The 19,739-nt window shown below is 37.1% G+C and overlaps 2 protein-coding genes and 1 pseudogene across 9 annotated transcripts in view; 2 read left to right on the forward strand and 1 right to left on the reverse strand.

The window, feature by feature from the left end:
- Positions 1 to 17,986, forward strand: part of LOC306641943 (uncharacterized protein) — a gene marked incomplete at its 5' end in the record, with an annotated part of 437,033 nt that extends 419,047 nt beyond the window's left edge. The window contains one exon of the mRNA XM_079107277.1: positions 17,182 to 17,986. The remainder of the gene's footprint in view (positions 1 to 17,181) is intronic.
- Positions 1 to 19,739, forward strand: part of LOC306641184 (uncharacterized protein) — a 204,142-nt gene that overhangs the window by 126,204 nt on the left and 58,199 nt on the right. The window lies entirely within an intron of this gene.
- LOC306641207 (vacuolar protein sorting-associated protein 72 homolog) lies at positions 15,263 to 16,918 on the reverse strand (annotated as a pseudogene). Its single transcript has one exon. The product of its transcript is annotated as a vacuolar protein sorting-associated protein 72 homolog (transcript).

Here is a 19,739-nt window from a genome sequence, read left to right on the forward strand (position 1 = left end):
GGCCATAAAATCATCTGCCTCTGGAAGTTGGAGACTGCCCCTGGAAGAATGGAATGTCAAGGATCTCCGGAGCCCATTGATTACCAAATTTACCTGCCTTTATCAAGAACTGCAAACAAGGAGCTGCTAATTAATGTCCCCTGGGCCCTTACCTGCCTGAATCACCTTGGCCCTCCCCCTGCCCATGGCTTTTCACTTAATGCAAAACCAGGCCTAGTCACGTAGGCAGGAAGGAGAGATAAGGGGGGGAGAGAACTGGAGAACAAAAGAGAATTTAACCTATAAAAGATGTAGGGTGTGCTCACTTCTTGGGACTTTTGAACATCAGCCATGGCCCCCTTCTCCCTGCTATAAAACCTGCTTAATACGCTTGCCTTGGCGTGCTTCTCTAGTGTTCAATCTTCAACATTAGAAGGAGCAGAACTCGTCACCGGTAAATGGCGGTATCACTGGGAGGAAAAGATCCTAATCAGGAATTCAGAGAAAATCTCTAACTTAAGAAGGGGAAATTACTTGTCGAGTTTCCTAGTTTAAATATGTGTGTTCCCTCCATAGCTTCCAGCCCTCCAGAAACAGCATAGATCCTGCTCCTGGGTAGGGAGGATGGGAAAGCCTACTAAAGAACACTGCTGCTCAGGCAGAGACCCTCAGGGCCAGGCACCAAGATGAAAAGAGAAATAGTAGGAAATTGGAAGCACAATGGCACAGGCTGTAGCAATTAAAAAAAAAAAAATGCCTAGGAGCACAATTGAAAATGTAGAGACAGTTTGGAGAGTTTGGAGTGCAATAGAAACTTGATTTTATTTGAACCAAGATGTTGATTTATGGATTTGGGGAGGTTTAATCACAGGACTTAGAAATACTACTATGAATTTCAAATCTAAGAGTCAGAAATATTCATCCTCAAGGATCTCATTATCTTCTGGGAACATATTTAAAAAGTTTTGAGAAGTGAAGCAGTACCCCATGGACAAAGAGATACTGAAGGCTGGGGACAAAATCTCTATTCAGAGGACTGGAGAACAAAGTCAAAGGAAGATGAGTTAGCACAGGACCTCTGAAATTTGCATTTGAACTGTTCTGCTCTAGTTGAAGCCAGAATCAAGGACAGACAGTTAGTGTAGAATAGAGAATCTGGTCAATTCAAGGAATGGAGGCCATCAGAGTCTGGGAAGTTGGAGAATGCCCCTGGGAGACTGAAACATCAGTGTTTCCAGAGCCCTTTTGATCACCAAATTTACCTGCCTAACTACCCCTCCCAAAATGTTGCAGGCAGGTAATTGCTAATTAATCTCTCCTGGGCCCCTACCTGACTCTCCATTTGGCCCTTTCCCCTGCCATCAGCTTCTCACCTTTTGTGCCATGTCACTGGCAACTCCTGGGCCTAGTTGGGGAAGCAGGAAGGAGAGACATAAAGGGGGAGGGAACAGAACAAAGGGAACCCTAACCTATGGGAGATGTAGGGTGTGCTCACTTCTTGGTATTCTAGATCATTCAGTCAGCCCGAAACATTTAGAGGAAATTACAAAATTGGCATAAGGCCCTGATCAACCCTAGATGATCTCCTCCAGTTTGCATCTTCCATTTTTTTTAATAATAGAGATCAAGAGGAAAAGAAAGAAAGGGAACATAAAGACAAGAAAAAGGGCTTATTAAAGGTCATTCCAAACCTCAAATGACAGAAACTTTTAATGCCTTGCAACAGCCCATGCAATTCACCCAATTAAGAGTTCAAAAGTCAACTGCCTAGTACAAAACCTTAGAATAATTAATGAACCAGTAATTTCCCTCTACACTGTAGTTCTTAATCCAGGTACTTTGTTATCTGAAATTTCAGCAGCTGTGCGGTTTACTATATTAGATTAAAAAGATGCCTTTTTCTATGTACCCTAGACTTTAATTGCAGTATCTGTTTGCCTTTGAGGAACCAGATAGTGGATCTCAACTAACCTGGACAGTGTTGCCTCAAGGACTTGAAGATAGCCCTCACCTATTCAGACAAGCCTCAGGTAAGGATGTAACAAATTTCAGACATAAAACATCTGTAATTGTTCTCCAATATGTAGATGATATCCTCTATGTGTTACCACATAGGAGAAATATCAAGGCTATTTCAGAGCTCCGAAAATCAGCTGATAGGGATTATAAGATTTCAAAAAGCTTAATTATGCCATTAACAGGTTCAGTACTTAGAATTGCAACTGTCTCAAGGAACCCACAAGGTAGGCCAGGAAAAATAACCACCATAGGACAATATCCTCTGCCCCAGACCATAAGGCAATTCAGAGGCTTCCTAGGGACAACTGGATACTGCAGGATTCCAGGGTATGGGGAATTAGCTAAGCCCATTTACAGTCTCCTTAAAAAACTGTACCCCACAGAGCAACTGCCCTGATGTGAGAACCAAAACATACTAAAGTTTTATAAAATATCAAAAAGTAGCCTTACTTCAAGCCCCTGTTTTTAGCTTACCTAAGGAAGAAGATTTAACCTGTTTGTCACTGAGAGGAAAATAACTCTAAAAATATTTACACCAAATCACTGGATAGTCAGTCATGGATGAACCAGGTCAATAGCCAATGGCATATCTCAGTAAGGAGCTTAGCGTACTAGCTTCATTCTCAAAAGTAGTGGAAAATTAAGGTCTCAGAATATTCTTTGACATCCAAACCTGTCTGAAAAATAAGAAATGGTTAAAATTCCCTCAGCATCAAGTTTTTGCTGGAACCAGTTGTCTCTCTCTTAGCTCCTTGCAGATCTCAGTGATGGCTTACATTGATTGTAAATGGAGAAGACTGGAGGCTCAGTAGGAGACCAGTCTCAAACCCAGTAAAAATAAAGGGGAGGGGACTCCAAGTAATCTAAACTAAAAAGTAAATTGTATGATGCTTTACTAAAATAATTACTGGCCATATCATTTTTCCAGAACTTCTTTTTTCCCTTGAATTCTATATTTTTTGAGCTCATGACTTTTTTTGATCAGTCCTATTTTTTATTCACCTTCAGTTTGAACATCTGTTACACTGCAATGGAGATTCACCTATAAAAACTACAAGGGGGGCTGGGGAGATAGCTTAGTCAGTAAAGTGTTTGCCTTGTAAGCACAAGGCCCTGGGTTTGATTCCCTGCACCAAAAACAAAACAAAACAAAACAAAAAAACTACAAGGCCTTTGCTTTTCTGTTATGTGTATATCATGTTGTCTGATATCATGTTGTCTGTCTATATATGTGCGTCCAAATATCATGTACATATCAAAATTGATATAAAATGAGTGCTCATGAATTAAAATTTGAAAATGGATCCAGATACCTTTAATTTATGTGATTTTAAGGTTCAATTTAATTTGGGTAAACAAATGAAAGTAAAATGTCATTAAAATAACACAAAACTCTCTACGTGGTCAAACTAATACAATGTTGCTCTCTATAAAATGGCTAATATCAATTGTTTCTAGAGCTTTTCTTCAATGGGAAATAGATGGCAAATACTATTTGAATACATATCTTGGATTTTACAGTAAAATAAGTAAATTAGATTTGTCATGTATGGGATTACTCAAATGTGTTTGCTAGAGACATCTGATTAATTTACAAAACTTAAAATGCTAACTGTTAAATAACATAGAGTACTCTTAACTCCTTTAATTCCATGGGGTAACATACTTAAACATTATTGGTGTTTTTGTAGATCAGTAAATAAAAAGGGTTTAAATTTGCTTTGTGTCATCACTAAAAACAACATTACAAAGAGTTAAATCCTAACAGGTACAATTCTATATACAAAGGGATCCAAAAGTTTCAACTGTGTTTCAGTTAGAATACTATAAATAACATAAAATATTTCATCTCATCAAAATGCAGTACTTTATCTAAAATCAAAAATTTCATAAGAGTTGTTTCACAATGTGAACAAAAATGGGTCAACAGCTAGGAAAGAGAAAAATAAAAGGTTTTAGGTATGGAAATAAATTTAGTAGAAGGAAAAATTATTTCTGGGTAGGGAAGTCTTTGTGTGATAAAATATATGAGAGTCTAAATAAGTGCTGAGAAAGTCTGTGTGACTATAAATGGCAAATTTCAACCAGTTTGTGTGTAACTAAGTTGGTTATATGTATGTGAGACAATCAGTTAAAGCTATTTAAATTTTTTTCTAAGGTCAAATACTAATGTACTGATATAAACCAAAGTTTAATCCATATGTTAAAATAACAAAGATTTCTTTAAAACACTAATTTACTCTTAACATTGAGTCTGTTAAGTTTTATCTTTAGAACAATTAGTCTTAAAAATTAGAGTTTGTACAATTATGGTTAAACAACAACTGTTAGAGTATTATACTATGTAACAAAGTGTAAATATTTTGTTTAAAAGCTAAACTTGGTTAATATTAAATATGTTCATATCTTCCAGGTATACAAGTCTTTAAAGCAGAAAATTTATCAAGCTGCTCTTCTCCAAACTAAATTTGTCTGTAATGGTAACTTTAAAACTTTAAATCTATAAGAATAGTGAATCTTATTGGGGATTTATTTATATCATTTAACGTTCTATAATAGGCCCTGTTGTCAATAGGATATATGTAAAATTTTATGTTACCTTCACCACAGGGATAAAAATGTAAATGTATTTCTAAAAGTTAGAACCTGATTTACATAAAGATTAATATCATGAAACATGAAAGCATTTTGCCACTTTGCTACATGAAAGGAAAGTTAAAAGCTGTCTCAGCCTGTCCTTGGATCATGTTTTAGATGTAATGTCATACTGTGTTGGATGATGCTCATGTAGGCTCAGGAAACAATGTATGTAAACTTTGTAAAATGATGTTTAAAGAGGAGGCAGGGATCAGCTTCAGAACTAGAACACTTAGGATTTGTGGAAAGCCCCACCTTACCTGAAATAAGGCTCTGCCTCCCATCTTACTGCATGTTAGAATGGCTCCAAAATATGCCAGACTTCAACTTATTTAAAGTTATAATCAAAAGATTTTTTGTTGTTGTAAATTATTGTGATTACAAACAGGGGCTATAATGTATAACTCAGCCAAGCTATTACACAAAGTAAATATGTTTTTACTGTTGTTAATTCCATTTCATATTTTCCTTGTAACTGCTCTAACTGTTGCCTGATTAATGTTTTGTAGAAGTACTGCTTCAAGAACAAACGATTTAAATTAATTTGAGCTAATAAGGCATCACCTATAGGACAGATAATATAGACCCCAATTAAATAAAAGGTAGTAAATAACTATAAAGTTATAGACATTGAAGGTAAAGTTTAGTACTCTTACTTTATGACTGAAGAGGATGGCTTATTGGATGTGTAAGATCAAACTTAGAGATGGAGACTAAAATAAAGGGACCAAGAAAACAAGTATTTGGCTCTTGCCTTAAGAGTCAGCCTGAATCCACGGAACAAGAGAAGTTCTCTAAGGAACTTTGTATCCATGGGCCACACAACCTCCCAATCAGGGATATGGATGAGACTTCTAGAGGATGAAAAGCCAATCAGTGCACCTGCTGCAGAGGAGGGTCATTAGATAAGAGAGCCATTCCTGATGCTTCTAAGGGAAGCCACCTCATCAAGGAGACCCTACCTAGTGAATGGCACTAAAGGAGCTAAGAAGCTGCTCTCATGTTCCCCACAAGTGATCCCTGTGGGAACTTAGCTGAGTCATAGGAGACAGGAACAGATCAATTCAACCAGCTTGGTCTTGAACACTTAGGAAAACCATTAAAACAAATACATAGCCATTCTCAGGCATTTAAAAAAGAAATAATATTAAGTGTAACTTAAGATGTACACTTGTATTAGCCACTACAATAAATAAAAACTGGAGGCTACAAAAGAGAGAATATTCAACATGTTATTTCTCATTGCCTACCTGCTTTTGCAGTATTAGTCTGTCCATTACACATCAAACCTGATAATGCTCCAGCTTATACTAGTTCTTCTTTTCAACAGTTTTGCCACCAATTTTGTTTGAACACAAAACAGGTATTCCTTATAATCCTCAAGGTCAAGCCATTGTAGAACAAGCTCAATCATCTATTAAGCTATAATTACAAAAACAAAAAGGGGGAGATAAGACCGCAAAATAACCTTAATCATGCTTTATTTGTTTTAAACCTTTTAAATTGTGATTCTGTAGGTTACACAGTAGCTGAGAGACATATGTCTTCTGCTATGACAGGTCCATTGGGTCTAGTGGTGGAAAGATTAACAAACAGGACAATGGAAAGGACCAGATCCAATAATAGTGGGGGTAGAGGGCATCCTTGTATCTTTTCAGAAGGAGCATTCTGCCCTATTTGAGTACCTGAACATGCCATCAAATGTGAAGGACCTGGAGCCAAGGTTTAAACTGTTGAAGATCGAAACAGAGATCAGCCCTGACCTCCAGGGAGAACAGGAAGTCAATGAGGAGATGGAAGAGGAAGAACCAAGTGAACCAAACAGTCCACCTGCCATCATGGGAACAAATGAGGAATCTGATTCAACAGACTGAAAGGATGCTTGAACAACAAGGCAAAGTTAAATACCTAATCACAATGATTGTGGCCATGTTAGCTCTATTGAGCTGTCAGATTGCCATACCCTCAGAACCAAGAGCCGGGAACTCAAAGCAGCTCTCAGAACCAAGATCCAGAACCTCAAATAACTGTCCATAATTTGCATTTTAAAAATTTTTAGAAAGTGGAGATGTGGGAAGCCATCCTTATCTAGCAGAATCAGATGGTTCCCTGTCTAGTTGCACTGGAGAATGGCTCCCTGAACTCCACCCTATCCTGTCCATGACAGAAGAAGCTCCTCCTGGGCTTGGTCCCCTTTACCTGTGTCTATAAATCAGAAAGAGTTGGACTACTCCAGGTTGTAAGATGCCAGAGCTGGTATGGCCAGCCCCTTCACACCACGTCTCATTTAAAAGGAGTAATGGCTCTTGTGTGTTTATTGAGTAAATAAGTTTATGGGTAATTGACGGATAAACAGGCAACATCATCCTCCAGCAGTCAACTTTTTCTCATCCATGTGAGACATGGCTGAGAGACCTCCACACTAAGGGGCTTTGAAAACAAAGCTGAGCTCTATAGCATTCTACAGCACTGGGGAGACCAAAGTAGTGCAGAGAGGCACCCAAAGGAGGAAGAGATTTTATGATCAAGAAAAGAAATGGGCAATCCTCTCTAATTGGGAAGTCACATGTACAAACTCAGAAAACATGCATACCAAGAAAACATTTAAGAGGTCCTAGAATCTCTAGGGCTAATTAGTGAAGACCTATTTCTGTATGAATTCAGACTATAAAGAAAAAGAGATGGCTATTTTCCAAGTGTCCAGATCTTATCAAAACATCACAAGCATACAATGAAATAGGAAAGCATGGATAAATTAACAAAATGAAATAAATCTCCAGAAATTCAACCTAAGGAAATGATATCTATGATTTATCCAAATAAGAATTTTAAATAACTAGCTTAAAGATACACAATGACTGCCAGGCATGGTGGCACATACCTGTAACATCAGCTAACTTGGAAAGCTGAGGCAGGAGAATTGCAAGTTTGAGGCAATTCTGGGCAACTCAGACAGACCCTGACTCAAAATAAAATTTGCAAAAGGGCTGAGGATGAGTTCAGTGGTACAGTGCCCTTGGGTTCAATTCCCAGTACCATAAAAAAAGATAGCCAGTGACCTAAAGGATAACATAGAAAATTGAACAAAATCAGGAAAATAATTAAAATTATGATTATTAAAATTATTAAAAGATTACAAAGTTAACAGACAGAAAACAAAGAACCAAACAGAAATTCTGGAATTGAAGAATATAATAACGGAATTGAAAAATTCATTATAGGGGCTCAAGAGCAGACTTTATCAAGCAGAAAAATCAGCAAAGTTGAAGACAGGTCATTAGAAGTTATCAAATTGAAAGAGCAAAAAAGAAAAATTTAATAAATAAAAGTGAATGGACCCTAAGGGACTTGTAGAACATAATTAGGCAGATCAATATATGCATTATTGGAATCAAAAAAGGAGAAGGAGAAGACAAAGGCGTAGAGAGCTTATATAGAGAAATAACAACCAAACTATTCCCAAAGTTAAGAAAAGAAAGGACCATATAAATTCAATAGGCTCGGTAAATTCCAAGAATGAACCCAAGAAGAGTCACACTTAGATACGTTATAATTGAATTATAAAATGTCATAGATGAAGATAGTTTGAAAGCAGCAAAGAAAATAATTTGTTCATGCAACAGAGTGTCTATCTGATTATCAGAATTCTCTGAAGAAACCTTGTAGACTGGAAGGAAGTAAGATGATATATCTGAAGGGCAGAAAGGAAAAAAAAATAAGAATACTATATATGGCAAAATTATCCTATGAAAATGAAGAAGAAATTGACTTTCCCAGATAAAAATCTGAGGGAACTCATTACCATTAGAGTTGCCTTGTAAGAAATGTTTACAGTCCTTCAAACTGAAATGAAGGACTATAGAGTAACATGAAACCAAACAAAAATATAAAGTTTCCTGGTAATGTATAGAATTCTATAATTTGTAATGTTGTACACAAATTGTATATAAATCACTTAATTCTCATGTAGAGTTTATAGGACAAAAGCTTATAAAATAACTATAAATCTGTTAATGGACATATACATATATAACATAAAGACATGAACTTGTGACAACTACAGAAAGTGAATGGGGTAGAGATGTAAGGGAATAAAGTTTTTTAATGTGACTGAAGTGAAATTGCTAACTGTTTAAATTGGTGTTTATAGCGCATGGGGTTATAAAAACAAAAAAATTGGCTTTTGTGACATTAAAATGATTTATGTAATCTGTTTATGTTTGGATATGAAGTGTCCACAAAAGCAGGTGACATGTTTAGATTATGAAAGGTGTGACCTAATCACTGAATCCATTTGATGTGTTAGTAATTTGAATGGATTTCTGAGTGGTAACTGTAGGCAGGCGAGGTGTGCCTAGGGGATTATATATTTTGTTGCTATCCCCTTTTGCTCTTTCTTTCTGCTTCCCAGCTGGAAACACTTTTATAATCACTACTCACCTTGAAATATAACATTACTAGCATTCACAAATCCCCTTCTTGGTCTTTTTGTGATATTCTCTTAAAAAGGAACCAATATTTTGATTTTTATTTTATAACTTGGACTATTTTATTGTTTGCTAAGCAACAACAAAAGCCCCCAAATTCCTTCACCATTGTAAGCCTCTGTAATTTGGGGTGTGGATTTTAAAATTATTTTTAGATATACATGACAGTAGAACACATTTTGACATATTATAGATACATGGAATATAACTTATTCTAATTAGGATCCAGTTGTGGTTGGATATGACATGGAGTTTTACTGGTCCTGTGTTCACACATGAACATGGGAAAGCTATTCATTTGAGTATCTTTGCTATTCCCATTCCCCCTCACTTCCCTTCTTTCCCTTTTGTCTAATCCAATAAACTGCTGGTCTCCCCCACCCCACCCTTGTGTGGCAGCATCTGCATAACAGAGAGAACATTTGGCCTTTGTTTTGGGGGGATTGGCTTATTTCACTGAGCATGATAGTCTCCAGTTCCATCCATTTACAAGCAATGCCATAATTTCATTCTTTTTTGTTGTTGTTTAATGTTAGATCAAACATTTACTGATGTGCCATTTGTTATTTATGATAATAATATGAACTTAGTAACAGAAAATAGTTTTTCTGAAATTCATATTCAACTTCTATGAAATAGTGTAGAAAGTAATCAACCAATATTCTGACTGTTTAGCAGTCAGAATATTATATAATAACTAATAAAAGTCTAAATGTAAAAATTAAGAAATTCAAAATATAGAATATGATTTCTACACATCAATTGCTTTCTAGCACCATCTTACAAATTAAATATTATGCTTATTCAGTAGCTATAATTTCCACCATAGGAAGAATTATTTGGAGAAACCAAGGATAATTTATCCACTAATTAGTGACTTCAAGTAATACAGTAAGATTGGAGTACTCATAAAATTTATGCTATAAATTTCCAAGCATTCTCTAGTTACATTCCACAAATCTTGATGTATTTTCATTTTCATTCAGTTCAAAATATTTTCTTCATTTTTGGCCTTTGGTTTTTTGGGGTTGCTTAATTTTGCTTAGTATGATATTCTCCAGCTCCATTCATTTGCCTGCAAATGCCATAATTTCATTCTTCTTTAAGGCTGAGCAATATTCCATTGTGTATATAAACCACATTTTCCTTATCCATTCATCTGTTGACAGGCACCCAGGTTGGATCCATAGCTTAGCTATTGTGAAGAGAGCTGCTATGAATATTGATGTGACTACATCACTGTAGTATGCTCATTTTAAGTCTTTTGGGTATTTGCCAAGGAGTGGGTCAAATGGTGGTTCCCTTCCAAGTTTTCTGAGGAATCTCCACGCTGCTTTCCAGAGTGGTCACACCATTTGGACTCCCACCAGCAATGTATGAGTGTACCTTTTTTCCCACATCCTCACCAACATTTATCGTTACTTATATTCTTGATAATTGCCTTTCTGACTGGAGTGAGATGGAATCTCTTCATAGTTTTAATTTGCATTGCTCTGATTGCAAATGATGTTGAACACTTTTTCATATATTTGTTGACAATTCATATTTCTTCTTCTATGAAGTGTCTGTTCTGAGTTTATTTACCCATTTATTGATTGGTATATTTGTGGTTTTTGTATTAAGTTTTTTGAGTTCTTAATATATCTTGGAGAATTATGCTCTGAGACGCAGGTGATGAAAATTTCCTTCAGTACTCTAGGCTCTCTCTTCACACTCTTGATTGTTTCCTTTGCTGTGAAGAAGCTTTTTAGTTTAATACCATCCCAGTTATTGATTTGTGATTTTATTTCTTGCTCTTTAGGAGGCTTGTTGAGGAAGTCAGGTCCTAAGCTGACATGATGGAGAATTTGACCTATATTTTATTCTGGTAGGTGCAGGGTCTCTGGTAAAATACCTAGGTCCTTAATTCACTTTGAGATTAGATTTGTGCAGGGGGAGAGATAGGGATTCAGTTTAATTCTGCTACATATGGATTTCCAGTTTTCCCAGCACCGTTTGCTGAAAAGGCTATCTTTTCTCCAATGTGTGTTATGGCACCTTTGTCTAGTATAATTGTATTTATGTGGGTTTGTCTCTATGTCTTCTATTTTGTTCTATTGATCTTCATGTCTGTTTTGGTGCCAATACCATGCTGTTTTTGGTACTGTAGCTCATAGTAAAATTTAAGGTTTGGCATTTTGATCTTGCTTCACTTTTCTCGCTAAAGATTGCTTTGGCTATTCTAAGCATCCTGTATTTCCAAATGAATTTCAAGACAGCTTTTCCTACTTCTATGAAGAATGTCACTGGAATTTTAATAGGAATTGCATTAAATCTGCATAGCACTTTTGGTGGAATAGTCCTTTTGGCAGTATTTGTTCTGCCTATTCTAGAACATGGGAGATATTTCCATCTTCTGAGGTCTTCTTCAATTTCTTTCTTTAGAGTTCTGTAGTTTTCATTGTAGAGGTCTTTCAACTCTTTTGTTAGATTGATTCCAAGTGTTTTATTTTCTTTTTATGCTATTGTGAATGGGATAATTTTCCTAATTTCTCTTTCAGCTGATTTACCATTGGTTTATAGGAACAAAATTGATTTATGGTTGTTAATTTTATTTCCTGTTGCCTTGCTGAATTTATTTATGAGCTCTAGAAGTTTTCTGGTGGAATTTTTTTGTTGTTGTTTCTACATATAGAATCATGTCATCAGCAAGTAGGGATAGTTTGAGCTCTTCTTTTCATATTCATATCCCTTTAATTTCTCTCCTTTGCATAATTGTTCTGGGCTTGCCAGGCCTATATTTTGGGTCAAACTTGGGTGTACAGAACTTGGCTCCCCAGCTGCTGGCCCCCATGCTTAGGATGCAAAATTGTTCCTTCCTCTGTCTTCTGTGGGCAGCCAGGAGAGATGTGGCTTCTTTTCTACACAAGAATATTGTGTAGCATGCCTTTCCGTTTAGTCAGGCAGTGTCTTTGATCTCTGATCTCTCCATACCAAGACATGGCTCAGGTCTCCTAAAAAAGTGGGTTCATTTACTTCCCTTATTCCTCCCCTTTGCTCTGTGGTGCCTCTGGGGCAGCAGTGGAAGTGGGGATCTCTTCCTTTTTTTTTTTTTTAATTATATCCAACCTCCTTACAGTCTCCAATCTGTTTGAAAGTCCTGTGTTAAATCCACGTAAAGCCCCCCCATTTCACCTAAAAAATTAAGTGCCATGTTTACAATTCCTATTAGTAGAGCATTTAAAAACTAGTGTTGATTAGGGCACTTAAAAACTAGTATATGGTTAAGGTACTAGGTTTTTATGAGAATATTCTGATTGGGATTTCCAGAGTCTCTATTAGGTTATTTGGATTGAAGACCTGGATTTGGAATCTGAGAGACTCTGGGTTCTAACCTCTGCTTTAAGGCAGGAGCATGCCTGGCATATCAAGAAATATTGAGGACGCTGGTGTGGCTTAGCATAGTGAAGGATGGAGAAGCTAAGGCTGGAGAGTTAGGGTGCGGACAGATCATATAGACCTTGAAGAGCACTATATGAAGTTTGATTATTGTTTAAATGAGTTTTGCCAAGACCATGATGTGACTTGTATTTTAACAGAACCATGGCTGTTCTGTAGAAACATATTGAAAGTTGATAAAGGTAGAAACAGGGAAATCCAGAGGGAAAGATTGTGATAGTCCAAGTAGTGATGATGTTGACTGGATCCAGGTTGTAGCAGGGAAAGTAGCCAAAAATAGTCAAATTTTGGCTGTATTTTGAAAATCAAACATATGAATGTTCTAAAAATTTGAATGGGGGATTCAGAAAAAGAGGAGCAAGGGGAACGCCAAAGTTTCAGCCTGAGCCTTTAGAAGGATGGACTTACTACTGTATGAAATAACAGAGATTTCACAAAGAGTATGTAGGTTTGGAGGAGAGAGTTGATACAAGAGGCTCGGTTGGGAACAGTTTAAGTCTGCAAGTCTATTAGCCATCCAAATTGAAAGGCCAAATAAGGCCAGAGTTCCAGCTGGAAATACTATGAAGAAACCACTGGCAGATGAATGAAAATTAAAATCAAGAAAGTAGATATAATCAGTAAGGGGAGACATGTGAAAGGAGAAGGAAAGATACCCAAGGACTGAGCGCTGGCATTTTGATTTTTAGTAAAGGGAGAGGACAGAACAAGTAAGAGGAACTGAAAGGAGTAGCTTTGGGGAAACTGAGCAAGTATGGTGTCCTTGAAGCTAAAAGAAGAGCGGGCATTTACTCTCTTGAGGTATATGAAGGCTGAGAACTAACCACTGGATTTAACAACACAGCACATTGTGTTACTGAAGGGAACACTGGCGCAGGAGAAACGAGGTCATTTCAGGATCAATGTCCTTGAGTGGATAAGATGCTGTGGGATTCAGCATAAGACTTGCTTTGCCTTTTTTCCAGTTAAAAAGCAAATCAGGTAGAAAATCCTCAAATCCAAAAGTAGTAAGCCATTTGACCAATAAGGAAGAATATCCTAATGAACCTGTAAAATTCTAGAATGAGACGGTAAATCTCCTTAACTGGGAAGTTACTTCAATCTTTAAAGATACTCTGTAAATAATAGGATGCTTTTCACTTGATCACCAGGTGGGACACTCCTGTGGTAATGCTAAATTTCATCTCATTATTTAATATCCAAGTAGCTTGCTTACCATCTCTTGGTACAGTGCAAAACAATTTCAAAATAAAATTTTTGAACACCAATAAAACACACACTTGGGATTTCTAGTCATTTTTTATTGTCACTTTCATAAAACAAAATGCAATAGGTTATTCTTTTGTACATCTAGTCAATGAACAAGTTGGAAAAAGAAACCTGAGGCAAAGCCTATGGCAGTCAATGTTCCAGAGATTCATTAATTTATAGTAAAGACTAATATGACCCAGCATTTAATAGTTCTACTTCTGTAATAATGAGTATTGAGACTAAACATTTCACAAGGTTGAATTCTAAGATTTTTAGCTTGATTCATAAATTATATACAAAATAGTAAAAAAAAAAACTGGCTTTGAAATATTCATTTTATAATATCCAGTTTGAGTTTTTTCATATTAAAAATCATGACTTATTAACAATTATTATATGAGATATTGTTTCACTTTTTAAAAAATTTAAAGTTCATAGACTAAGTGAACGTAACATTAAACAAGCCAGTTGATATTCTCGTTACATACTGGTGAGATTATAATAGTTCAGTCCCTATCCCAAAGATGAAAAGGAAAGGTGACAGGAGGTGAGCCGAGCCCATGGCCGGGGAAGAGAAACAGGAAGAGCAAGTGGAGCAAGAGGAGAGGTGCTTAGTCATTAAATGATGTGCTCACCTAGATAATAACAGTATCTAGATTTGGTCAGTCCTATTCAATTCTGTCTCAGTTTTGACAACAAAACCATGCCACTTAAACAGAAATAGCTCAGATGTTTGTAGAATTCATCTCAGCCCAACACATGGTGCCTTTGGCAAGTAACCTCTGTAAGCCTGTTTCCAGTGAATGTTTCTGACATCATAACATTATTCTGAGGGTCAAGTGAGGTCGTAACTAGTAAAGAGCACAAAGCTCCTTAAACCATTACTATTGTAGTTTAATAATAATATATTGTCTTCCTAATTGTAATGATCTTTCAAGGGCAAAGGAGGCAGAAGTATCTATATGGTCTTGAAATTATCTATGAAGTTTCTATATGGTCTTGAAATTAAGTATCATTAACAATGACCTCTAGTAGAACTATTAGAGCAGTAACATCATTTATTAAATTAAAAGAGCTAAGCAAAAGATGCAAGGTTCCTATCCTATCCCTAAGCTAGTAAATTCCTTTATAATTCTTTAGACTCTTTTTTTTTTTAAGAATCTTTCCATTTTATTGGATTAAAAAAAAACTAACAAAATGAGTAGGAACCAGGGGCAAAGAAGGGGGAAGACATAGAAGAGGAGCGGGCAAAGATCAGAGATATAAGGGGGTGAAGTAGAGAGGGAAGGTCAAGAGCCCATGTCCCGGCAGGACAGAAGTTTCTAAGAACTAAACATCTCTTCCTTTGATGATAATTTTCTGGCATAAGGCTCGGGGCCCAGAGCCAGGGAGGGGCTCAGGAGGTGGGGGACCAGGGCCAGGGCTGAGCAGTAGGACGCCGTCCATGGGCAGCGATGTGCTTCTGTAGGTCTTACGGATGGTCTTGAAGTTTCAAGCAGTGGCACAGGGTATGTCTGTAGCAGGGTCACGAATCGAGCTGGAGGATGGGTCACTGGGCAGATCTCCCGAACACTGACTTTTGGGGGTTGACCTTGGGGGAACTATTCCTCAAATGTCGCATCATCACTAAATGTGAAGAAGGCATGTGAGCAGTGAGCAGGTGGTACCACAGGTGCAGCCCCAGCATGGGGAGTCAATGCAGAAGCCATGGGAGCAGGATCAAGTCCTTCTACCTCCACATTCTCTTCCTCGGGGCCCAGCTCCCCAACAAGCGGCACTGTCATTGAATGAGAGGTGATCATGGGCCCTGGGCACTTCCATTTCTCGTGAACCTGCTTCTTTTTGTCAGCCTCAAGTCGCTCATGTGTCTCCAGTGAACGCAAGTTGAGCTCTCCTGTGACCTTGGCTTCCCTGAGAGGTTCTTCTTGGGTCAGTGGTCTCTCACAGTGGGGCCCCTTTCACCGCCGGGACTGGCCCTGCCTCTCCTGTACCTGAAGAAATGTTTGTGGAGGGTGTTCAGCTGTAGATTGATGCTCGGATTTCCAGCTGTCAGAGCCATCGTCCTGTAGTTCTAGGGACAGTAGTGCCTTCTCTTCTCGGGCCTTTTGAGAGCTACCAGCTGGGGTACTGACCTTTCAAGGTCTCAAGCTCTCTAGAGGCTCCTTATAGGCTTTAGTGACTACTCGGCGCTTCCTTCTTGGCTCTTCTGTTTCTCCATCACTGGCTGGTTCATCCCCATCATCAGTGTCAAAGTCAGAGTCCACCTCGTCCTCTGTGTCTGACTGGTCCCCTTGACACTCATCATCTCCAGATTCCTTGGTGAACCTCTGCAAGTCATGTGGTAGAACCCTTCTTCTTCCTTTGCCTCCAGAAGCCCAGAAAGCCTGTTCCCTGGGTCTTCCTGGGGGGCCCCGGCCCCCAGCCAAACTCATTTCGCCTAGCAAGACCGTGGGGCCACCAGGGGCCCTGCTCACCCAGCTTGGTTCTCTTTAGCCTCTTCTTAAACAGATGAGCTACACATATTCATCTGTGGTAGTTAAATAAGTTATTCCTGTTCTCTCAGGCATATAGACATAGACAATTATGCCTTCATTAACACTGATGAGAAATATAAATGTTTTATAAGTAAAACTGCACATATGTTCAATTATTTTGTCTTTAAAATAGTGGAGAAATAGTATTTACCAAAGTGAAAAACAAAAGTAAGGTAAATAAAAGGAACAGGTGTTAGGGATTCAATTAATGGGAAACATCACAGATTTTATTAGAGCGTTTCTCCTACCGGAATTCTGCAACTTACTTTCTGCTATGACACCTGCTTTGAACTGAAAGTGAATTATTGAGTAGTTAAAAATCAGACTGAGCAGGCCCCACGTGCCTGCTTCCACTGACTTCTTTCTTAATATACTAATGTGCACCTTTCTGAGAATGTTACAGATCACAGAAATTGAGTTTTTAGATTTTGTCACTTAAAAGTAAACCATGATGCCTCCACATCTCCAATCACCATCACTCTGCTTTATTACTCTGTAGTATTTAATCTTTTTCTAATATGCTATATAATTTACCTTTTTATTGCTATTTTATGTTTCATTCTATAAGAACATATGTGCTGCTGCTTGGCAGGGATTTTTGTTTCTGGTTCCTTTAAGTCTGCCAAGAACTTAGAACAGTGCCTAGGCATACAAAAGCAGATAAATGCTTTTACTGAGTGAATGAATGAATGAATGGAATGAATTAATAAATTCTTTTCTCCCTCTTTTAAAAAGACTCACGTATTCTTCCTTTGATCCACATTAGGTTTATAAGTTTCAATGGCATCTTTTGATATCTTTGGCTTCATACCTGGTTTCTGTTTTATCTTACTTAGGTACACGGTGCTGCAGTCTTCTAAAAGCAATCCCACAAGATTTCCTGGAATGACTAACCAAGTTGACCTTCCCTGCTACTGAAAGAACAGTAAATCTTGTGCATGAAACTAATAGTAAGCTCAGCCTAGAAGCCTTTAAATACTCAATTTTACTGTAATTCCTTTTGTTCCAAGATTTTTGTTAATTGCTTGAATGAGTTGTTTTATTTAATTGTTAAGTAAACCTTGTGTATGTTTATGGTATACAGCATGATGTTTTGATATACATATACATGTGGATTGGCTAAATCAAGCTAGTTATCATTTGCATTACCTCACAGACTTTTTTTTTTTTTGTGGCAAGAACACTTAAAATCTACTCTTGGCAATATTCAAGTATACATTGTATTGTTATATAATTACTATAGTACATAGTAGATTTAACTTCTTCCTCTTATCTAAGATTTTGAGTGACCTGGCCCAAATCTCCCAAACCTTCTCCGCACCCAGTCTCTGGTCGCTGCTTCCATGTTTGACTTGTTTGGATTCCACGTGTAAGTGAGACCAGACAGTATTTCTTCCTTCTGTTCCTCGCTCACATCCCTTAACACAATGTGCTCCAGGTTCATCCAGTTGTTGCAAATGACCTGATCCCTTTGTTTTTAAGACTCAAGAGCCCTCCACTGTATATATGTACCACATTTTCTTTATGTATCAATCTGTTGATAGAAATTAGGCTGATTCTCTATCTTGGCTATTGTGAATAGTGCTATAATGAACATAGAAATGAAGAAATCTCTTCAATAAACTAATTCCATTTCCTTTGTATGCGTCCCTACTAGTGGAATTACTGGATCATATGGTAGTTCTTTTTAAATTTTTTGAGGAAATTCTGTGTTGTATTAGTCCTACAATCCTATCAACAGTTTATAAGGGTTTCCTTTTCTCCATATCCTTGCCAACACTTCCCTTTCACCTTTTTGATAACAGGTGTGAGGTAATAATTGTAATTTTTAATTTGCATTTACCTTATTAGTGACATTAAACGATTTTTAAATATACCTGTGGTCATTTGTATTTCCTCTTTTGAGGAGGGTCTATTCAGACCATTTGCACATTTTATATTGGATTACTTATTTTATTGTTGTTAAGTTCTTCCAGAGTCTTATATATCCTGGATATTCATCCTTTGTCAGATATCTAGTTGGCAAATATTTTCTTCTGTTTTGTAGGTCGTTTCTTCACTCTGTTATTTCCTTTGCTTTTTAGTTTGTTATAATCCTGTTTGTCTATTTTTGCTTTTGTTGCTTATGTTTTTTTGATCATGTCTAAAATAATCACTGCCCAGACCAATGTCTTAGAGATTTTCCCTTCTGTTTAATTCTGCTACTTTTATAGTTTTATTTTTCATGTTTAATCTTTAATCCATTTTGAGTTGATTTTTGTGTAGTGTGTGAGGTGAATATCTAATTTTATACTTCTCCATGTGGATATCCAGTTTTCTCAGCACTAGAATGACTTTTTAAAAGATATTCTTTCTCTGTTGACATTTCTTTCTAGAAAAAATACTTCTTGTATCTATAACTACATTCTTTCCAGTAATCCTCCCCCTTTAATAGTATGACTAGGCCCCTACTGTTTTGTTATAATCATCATTTTCTCATTTACCCAATTAACACACACTTATTCCATTGTACCTATACAATTCTCAGTCACTGTTATCTTGTGTGTGTGTGTGTGTGTGTGTGTGCATAAAATCATATTGTTGCAGAAATCAATCTTAGTTCTAAACCGTGGTTTTAATTCTCTAACATCTTCTAAAATTGTTTTAGGTAGTAGAAGGTAATTCTTTTTTACTCTACATTATCTTTTTTTAAATTTTATTGTAAACAAAAGGGATACATGTTGTTTCTCTGTTTGTACATGGCGAAAAGGCATGCCATTTGTGTAATAATAAATTTACATAGAGTAATGTTGTTTGATTCATTCTGTTATTTTTTCCCTTCCCCCCACCCCTCCCACCCCTCTTTCCCATCTATACAGTGCTTCCTTCCTCCATACTTGCCCCCCCAACCCTAACTATAACACTGACCATAACACTGACTATAACTATAATTCCCTAACCCTAACACTGACCCTTCCCTGCCCCCGATTATGTGTCATCATCCACTTATTAGCGATATCATTCATCCTTTGGCTTTTTGAGATTGGCTTATCTCACTTAGCATGATATTCTCCAATTTCATCCATTTGCCTGCAAATGCCATAATTTTATCATTCTTTATGGCTGAGTAATATCCCATTATATATATATATATATATATATATATATATATATCACAGTTTCTTTATCCACTCATCAATTGAAGGGCATCTAGGTTGGTTCCACAGTCTAGCTATTGTGAATTGAGCAGCTATGAACATTGATGTGGCTGTATCTCTGTAGTATGCTGATTTAAGTCTTTTGGGTATAGGCCAAGGAGTGGGATAGTTGGGTCCAATGGAGTGTCCATTCCAACTTTTCTAAGGAATCTCCACACTGCTTTCCAGAGTGGCTGCACTAATTTGCAGCCCCACCA

This window comes from Sciurus vulgaris (genome assembly GCF_902686455.1).
Source record: "Sciurus vulgaris genome assembly, chromosome: 12".
Classification (NCBI taxonomy): domain Eukaryota; kingdom Metazoa; phylum Chordata; class Mammalia; order Rodentia; family Sciuridae; genus Sciurus; species Sciurus vulgaris.